This window comes from Solanum pennellii, chromosome 1 (assembly GCF_001406875.1).
Source record: "Solanum pennellii chromosome 1, SPENNV200".
In the NCBI taxonomy this organism is placed as follows: Eukaryota; Viridiplantae; Streptophyta; class Magnoliopsida; order Solanales; family Solanaceae; genus Solanum; species Solanum pennellii.
This window is the reverse complement of record NC_028637.1, coordinates 3,052,189-3,060,728: the sequence shown is the minus strand read 5'-3', so window position 1 is coordinate 3,060,728 and position 8,540 is coordinate 3,052,189. Positions and strand designations below refer to the sequence as shown.

General features: G+C 29.0%; 1 pseudogene across 1 annotated transcript; it reads left to right on the top strand.

The window, feature by feature from the left end:
* Positions 1-1,252: 1,252 nt before the first annotated feature.
* LOC107008498 lies at positions 1,253-4,301 on the top strand (annotated as a pseudogene). The gene is made up of 2 exons (XR_003575945.1): positions 1,253-2,137; positions 3,583-4,301. The product of XR_003575945.1 is annotated as a premnaspirodiene oxygenase-like (transcript).
* Positions 4,302-8,540: the final 4,239 nt, after the last annotated feature.

The following is an 8,540-nucleotide window of genomic DNA, read 5'->3' as shown; positions in this document are numbered from 1 at the left end:
GGAAATCCATTATATATCATTGCTACGATAATTCATTTTATACTAGTGATACAATAATTTTTGAAATTCATTCTAATACAATAATATACACAAAACAAATTGTTATATCAAATTGAATAATATTGTTGTATTAAGAAAATCATCCTTTAAAAATCTAAAATCTAAGTGAGAGATTGTTGGAATATCTATACTATTAACCATGCATCATGTGTTTATATATAATATTTATTATGGAATAATTGTTTATTCAATTTTAATAAATATTTAATTGATCATGTATTTGTCTCTATGTCCTTTACATATATAATAGATGATTTAGCATATAGATTTTAGCTTATACACAACAATAGATTAAAGGGAGAATCGATTCTTATTGCTATAAATATTAATCGGTATAATTGTAATATAAGATTAAATATAATTTAACTTAATTGTGGAAGTGATATACTTTCAACTTCTTATGCTAATACATTTTGTATGTACTGAACACATCAAATAAATATAAATATCTTATGCTGGCTTAATAAAAACAAATTTTCTAATCTGTTAAGTGAACTTATACTCTTAATCTTGAAATAAATATTTTAGCTACTTTTGATTTTCTAATAGGTGAGATTAATTTATGGAGATAACAAATAATACATTGGTAAGATATAGCCAATTGATGAAATTCATGTGTCAAGATTATCTAATTGAGAAGTCAAAATTGGTGTTCTACTACATTAAATAGTGGGAGAAACAATAATAGACAAAAGAAAATTTCAAGGCATGTGATGTTGAGTAAATGACATTACATGAAGTAACTAATATTTAAATATCGAAAAATAATGAAGAAAATATTAAAACTCAAAAATATGATAGTGTGACTATAATATTTAATCTCTCGATTTAAAAAAAAATGACTCGATTTCCTTTCTTAGACTCTGTTTCAAGTCATATTTTAAACGGAGAGAATATATACTTAGTCTTTAGCAAGTTGTCTATGTATTGTCCAATCACCTCCCAATACCTTTTTAGTCTACCTCTACCTCTCCTCGGACCTACCATACATAGCCTCTCAAACCTTCTTATTGAGGTATCTGTGCAACTCCTCTTTACATGTCCGAACCATCCCAGTCTCGCCTCTTCTCATCTTGTCGACCATGGAGATCAGAGTCACATCATCCTGAAAATCTTTATTCCTAATTTTATATCTCCTAATATATCTACATATTTATCTTAACATCTTTATTTCTATCAGAGAACTTTCATCTTCTAAACCTCTCAAATTATGCAGTTCTTCAACATCTTTTCCCTTTTCCTTTTTGTGTCTTTCCTCTTTTTGTTAATTAAATGGAAGAATTCCAATAGCAAAACCAAAAGATTGCCTCCTGGTCCATGGAAATTACCTTTAATTGGAAGCATGTTTCATTTGTTTGGTGGACTTTCACATCATGTCTTTAGAGATTTAGCGAAAAAATATGGACCAATTATGCACCTTCAACTAGGTGAAGTTTCTCTAGTTGTTGTTACTTCTCCTGACATGGCTAAAGAAGTGCTAAAAACTCATGACCTCGCTTTTGCATTTAGGCCCAAGCTTCTAGTTGGGGAGATTCTCTTTTATAAGTGGACTAATATTGTTTTTTCTCCCTATGGTGATTACTTGCAACAAATGCGTAAAATATGTCTATTGGAATTGCTTAGCGCAAAAAATGTTAAGTCATTCAACTCTATTAGAGAAGATGAAGTTCATCATATGATTGAGTTTTTTCGATCATCTTCTGGTGAAACAATTAATGTAACAAAAAGGATTTATCAATTCTCGAGCTCTATGACATGTAGATCAGCATTTGGGAAAGTAGTCAAAGAGCAAAATAAACTCATAGAACTCGTTAAAGAAGCGTCACGCTTTTTTAAAGGATTTGATGTAGCTGATATATTTCCATCACTAAAATTTCTTCATGTGTTATGTGGAATTAAGGGTAAAATTATGGATGCTCACCATGAGTTAGATGTCATTCTTGAAAACATCATCAATGAGCACAAGAACAATGGTGAATTAGGAGGTGAAGGTTTACTTGTTGCATTGCTAAGATTAATGAAGGAGGGAGGCTTTCAATTTCCAATCACCAATGACAATATCAAAGCTATTATTTTTGTAAGTGCCTCCTACTTCTTATTGTTATAAACTAAAAAGTATGATTCGCATTGAGCCGTCTTTTAAAAATAGTGTCTCTAACAAAAATAAAGTCTTGTAAGAATATCCTTTTAAGATCTTACTTGCAATTGTATTCTCAAATCGTATAATTGTAAATAGAACTAGTAATTGTACTTCTATGACAAAATTTACTCATTTGAAAAGTGGAACGAAAAATATTAGAGAAAAATGATCAGAATGGTCCTTAATATATCGGAATGTTTTATCTTGTTTAATGTATAATAAATGTGTTCATTTTGATTTTTAATTTATTTCACTTGATTGAAATGATCCTTGATGTATAACACAATGTGTTCATTTTGGTTTTTTACCCTAAATCTAACATATAATTTATTTAAAGAAGTGTTAAATCTAATAAAATTCACCGTTAATGTTTTCTTTGTCAGCTCCAACGAAAAAACCCCGTCAAATCTAACACCATTTTTTCTACTTCTCCAACAAAATTTACTATTTTATCTTTCCTAAAATATATTCCACAGACCTAATATCTATTTCTTTTCAAGTTAGAGAAAATATTAAATTCTCGTTGAGAGAAGATTTAGACAATGGTGTTATATTTCACGCATTTTCTTTGGAGCTAACAAAGAATACAATAATGACGAATTTTATTAGCCACATAAGGTCCATAGTTGAAATTATCACTTCTTTTTTTCTAAAAAAAAAAGAATAATATGTTAGATCTAGGATAAAGAATCAAAATGAACATATTTATCATACATTAAGGGCTATTTCAATCTAGTGAAATACATAAATGATCAAAATGAATAGATTTGTTATAAATTAATGATTATTTCAATCAAATGAAATACATTAAGGACCAAAATAAAACATTACCCATAAATTAAGGACTATTTTGGTCATTTACTTTTAAAATATTATTTATCGCATCAAATTACCATTTATATACATGGTAACAAGAAAATTGACATTGAAAATTTAAAAGTTCATTCAATATAGAACAGATGTGGAAAAGAGTATGAAAAATACTTTCATTTTGGTCGAAATTTGTTGTTATGATATCAAACTTTATAGAGAATCTTTTACCTCCGAACTATTTAATAGTGTATTTTTTAACCATGAACTATTTAAGGTATATATGTTCCCACGTGGACACATTATTATTTATAATTATGCAATATTTTTTTATGTTCACGTGGGCACATGTATTATTTAAAATACACAATTAAATAGTGCAGGGGGTAAAACGTTATTTTCAAAAAATTTTGTATCGTAACAACAATTTTGGTCAAATTTCAGATATATTTCAAACCCTTTTCAATAGAAATACAAATTTTGAACTAAAGTTTTTCAGTTCTCTTGAATCCGTAATCTAACACTTTAGCTCCGAAACTATATAAAAGTAATTAATTTGTTCATGAATGAAGGACATGTTTGCTGCGGGAACACAGAGTTCATCAATATTAATTGATTGGGCCATGGTGGAAATGATGAGGAATCCAAGTGTACTTTTGAAAGCTCAAGCTGAGATAAGAAATGCTTTCAAAGGAAAAGAAACTTTTAATGAAAACGATGTTGAAGAATTGAAATACCTTAAGTTGGTTGTTAAAGAAACTTTCCTTTGAAAACAAAAGTTATGGTTAATGCCTACGCAATCGGAAGAGATCCTAAATATTGGATTGACGCAGAATGTTTCAAACCTGAGAGATTTGAGCATATTTCGGTAGATTTTATTGGCAATAACTTTGAATTTCTTCCGTTTGGTAGTGGAAGGAGGAGTTGTCCGGGGATATCATTTGGTTTAGCTAATATTTTTTTCCCACTAGCTAAATTGTTGTATCACTTTGATTGGAAACTTCCTATTGGAATCAATCCAAGTGATTTGGACCTAACTGAATCTGCTGGATTAGCTTGTGCTAGAAAGAGTAACCTATACTTGATCGCGACTCCTTATGAACCTAGTCAAGAGTGATGCCATGGAATCAAACGTTAATAAAGGACTTTGCCTTTTAAATTTCCTTGGCAATCCAACCATAGTACTTTCATTTTCGATTTTACGTCAAATAAATGTATCTTATTTATACCAGACAATAATGTCATTATGTTCGAATTAAAGAATATATTTATATTATATTAAATTTGATCAGTTTGTTGGAATTATTTCTTACCTTTGCTAGTTTTTTTCCTTTCTTTTATTTTTTTTACATAATGTGAAAGATAAAAGGATATTCTATCCTTTACTTATCTTTAATGAACTCAATATATATTGCCCATGCGTGCACGGGCCCAACAAGTATTGTGTTTGAATGTAAGTTCTGAAGATAAGAAAGACCTATATACACATAAATATACATACATCACTCCATTGTTTATGTGTGTATACATACGACATTTTACATATTTACACAATTACATAAGCTGATATTTGCAAAGGAAAAATAACAATGTTTCTTATGCAACTTAATTTTTAAAAATTAAAAATATAGTTAGTATGGTTGTATCATATATAGCATGATTTTAACTTTTGAAGACATCACATCTGAAACCTATCAAAATGAATGAGACATGCAATTTTTAACATAGAAATAACCCTCCCCTATTTTTTTTCCTTATGAACTTCCTTCTCGCCCTTGATTATGAAGGGACACAATTTAAAACTATCAAAAGGAATTAAACGTAATTGTTGCAGCTGATATATTTTTTTTAATTTCAAAGTCGTAGAACTAAATTTATCATATGTGCAACACAATTAACAATATCACAAAGATAAATAAAAATTACCCTCATATTCATTATTTAATCAGTCATATTATGTTCAAATAAAAACTAATAAGAAGAAAATACGAATAGCTAAGGAAAAATATGAAATTAAAAGAAAGTTAGGACAAATAACTAAATGACGAAGATACCCTTAATGTTGATAGCCAAATATATACTCATTCTTCTAAGTAGGAAAAAAAAAATTCTTCCTTATATTAACCATGATCTCATTAACCCTCGAATGCTATGGAATTTCAAAATTTTGATATGACCATCCAACCCCGAATGTTGATCAAAGTCTATCCAAACGCTAAATTTGCACAAATTCACAACTTAGGACCTCAAATCCTCAAAAAGACTCGAAAATAAAACAAACAACTCTAACTGCGTAGATTCCACATTTCGGGACTGATGGAATCGATGAAATTTCATCCCAACACACGTAACTCTAAAAGACCCCAAAAATCACCTTCTTAACAATATAAGACTTCCAAATTTAAAACTTACCAAATTCTTAATTTTTAACTCAAATTTCAAAACCAGCTTTTCAAATTCAAACATAAAAGAGTCGGGGTCGATACGGGGAGGGGAAAAACAGTCAATTAATGAAACTTTTCGAAAATGATTGACCGAGTCATTATACCTAATTTCATATTATGAACTCTAACTTTGAATGTGTACAAATAGACACCTTAACATGTATAAAATTGAATAGCTAGATATACAAGTCATACACGTATGATACCATGTAGGATGTAAATTGCCATGTAGGATGTCATATAAGACGTTTGTATCTATTTATTCAATTTTATACAAATTTAAGTGTGCAGTTATACATATTTAAAAATAGAAGACATAAAGTGTGAATTGAGGTCAAATTAAAAAATATATTTATATATTATAATACGTCAATTATAACACGTTTATATATTAGGCATCTTTTTTCTTCTCTTTCGTGAGAATTTTATAGAAATGTATGACACGTGGCACCCATTCCACCACTCATGTCATAATCATATTGACATTGTTGGGATTAATTATCATAGGCAACCCCTCCCCAATCCTCATATTTTTCTCCACTCAATTAATTTTCACTATTCATGTCTAATCCACACCTTTTATTTTGTTGCCCTTTCTCATAAAGATTAGTGGCTATAAGTGTAATAAAAATGAATGATTAACCATGATCTCATTAACCCTCGAATGCTATGGAATTTCAAAATTTTGATATGACCATTCAATCCCGAATGTTGACCAAAGTCTACCCAAAGGTTAAATTTGTACAAATTTACAACTTAGGACCTTAAATTCTTAAAAAGACTCGAAAAATGAAACCAACAATCCTCACTGCGTAGATTCCATATTTCATGACTAATGGAATTGATGAAATTTCATTCGGACACACGTAACTCTAAAAGACCCCAAAAATCACCTTCTTAACAATATAAGACTTCCAAACTTAAAACTTACCAAATTCTTAATTTTTAACTCAAAGTTCAAAACCAGCTTTTCAAATTCAAACATAAAAGATTCGGGGTTGATATGGGTAGGGGAAAACAGTCAATCAATGAAACTTTTCGAAAATGATTGACCGAGTCATTATACCTAATTTCATATTATGAACTCTAATTTTGAATGTGTACAAGTAGACATTTTAACTTGTATAAAATTGAATAACTAGATATACAAGTCATACAATGATACAATGTAGGATGTAAATTGCAATGCAGGATGTCATGTAAGACGTTTGTACCTATTTATTCAATTTTATACAAGTTTAAGTGTCTACTTATACAAATTTAAAAATAGAAGACATAAAGTGTGAATTGATGCCAAATTAAAAGATATATTTATATATTATAATACTTCAATTATAACACGTTTATATATTAGGCATCTTTTTTCTTCTCTTTTGTGATAATTTTATAGAAATGTATGACACGTGGCACCCATTCCACCACTCATGTCATAATCATATTAACATTGTTGGGATTAATTATCATAGGCAACCCCTCCCCAATCCTCATATTTTTCTCCACTCAATTAATTTTCACTATTAATGTCTAATCCACACCTTTTATTTTGTTGCCCTTTTTCATAAAGATTAGTGGCTATAAGCCTAATAAAATTATCCGTCATTTGGTTTAAGGTATAAAGTATAATAATTTTAAAAATTAGATATAAGATTATTTTATTTTATGTTTGGTTAGAGGTATTAGATAATCTTGAGATTATTTATCTCATCATTTATATCTTAGTGATGAGATAAGTTATCTCATATATACGTGGTGAAATAACTTATCCCATGATAACTTGTTTCCAATTAAATTACCATTAAGTTTTAGTTTAATGGTGTTTGATGGCTATAACTATTATTGAATTTTTAGATTATTAAATCTTTTTATAATTATATGTATTTAAAATTTGTAATTTAAGATACTTATTTCTAAAACGAAGATAGAGATATGTGATTTATTAATGTGGTATCTTATGATATTTTTATACTTTATATTTGGGAAATGCACAAGTACCCCCTCAACCTTCGTTCGAAATCTCAGAGACACACTTATACTTTATATAAAATGATTCTTTTTAATAGAAACAAACACACCCTTTCTCCCTCTCTAGAGAAATAAAAGACAAAGAAAATCATGATCTCACCTATGTGCAATACTTTCTTCATTTTAATTATGTGAAGAACATTAGTGAGAAGATTTCTATGAAGATCAAAGATGTCTCCATCAAAGTTTCTGGAACTATTTTTTATCACGAGTACGATTTTAGATAGTGATTTTTGTATGATATAATTTATTTGTATGTGATTATACTTTTTGATTAGTGAAATAATATTGGTAATCCTATAAACTAATTAAGGTGTCATTTGGTAGAGTATATTGACAAAAATAATGCATGCTTCAGCTCTATGTATTAGTAGTATCTTGTTTGTTACACTTTTCATGCAATGTACAACCAATACTTGCATTAGTCATATACTATATTGTATATTAATGAGTGTATTACTAATTCCATGGTTTTCTAGATATTTTTAGAACAAAGGGATTTAATGCATGCATTAGCATGGTTAAAGACTCAATTACACTTCAAAAAACCCTTTACATCTTTTCCACAATAATTGTGGAGTATACTTTTGTAAATAAATATTTTTATACAATGCATGTTATTTTTAATACATCGAACCAAATAATGCATAAGAAATAATCTATGTATAACCAATGCAAGCATAACTAATACAAGTATTACTTTTTTTTACACCCTCCCTATGAGTTCCCACCCCTTTTGCTCCCTTGGTGACTCGAACTCACAACCTTCGGGTTGAAAGTGAGGGGTGTTTACCATCCGAGCAACTCCCTCTCGTCACTAATACAAGTATTACTAATACACTATTTAACATTATTTTTATACACTCTACCAAGAGTGTCATAAGGAAAAATAATGCAATGCAATAACCTTGTGTATTACTAGTATATTGTTTTGTACTGTAACATCTCACAATTTGAAATAGCTCGGAACAAGTTAAGAAACCAAAATATTCATTATTGGAAAGAAAAGGAAAAATCTGGGAAATTGCCTAATGTTAAGAAAGTGAGTTCTGGTCATTTTCAAA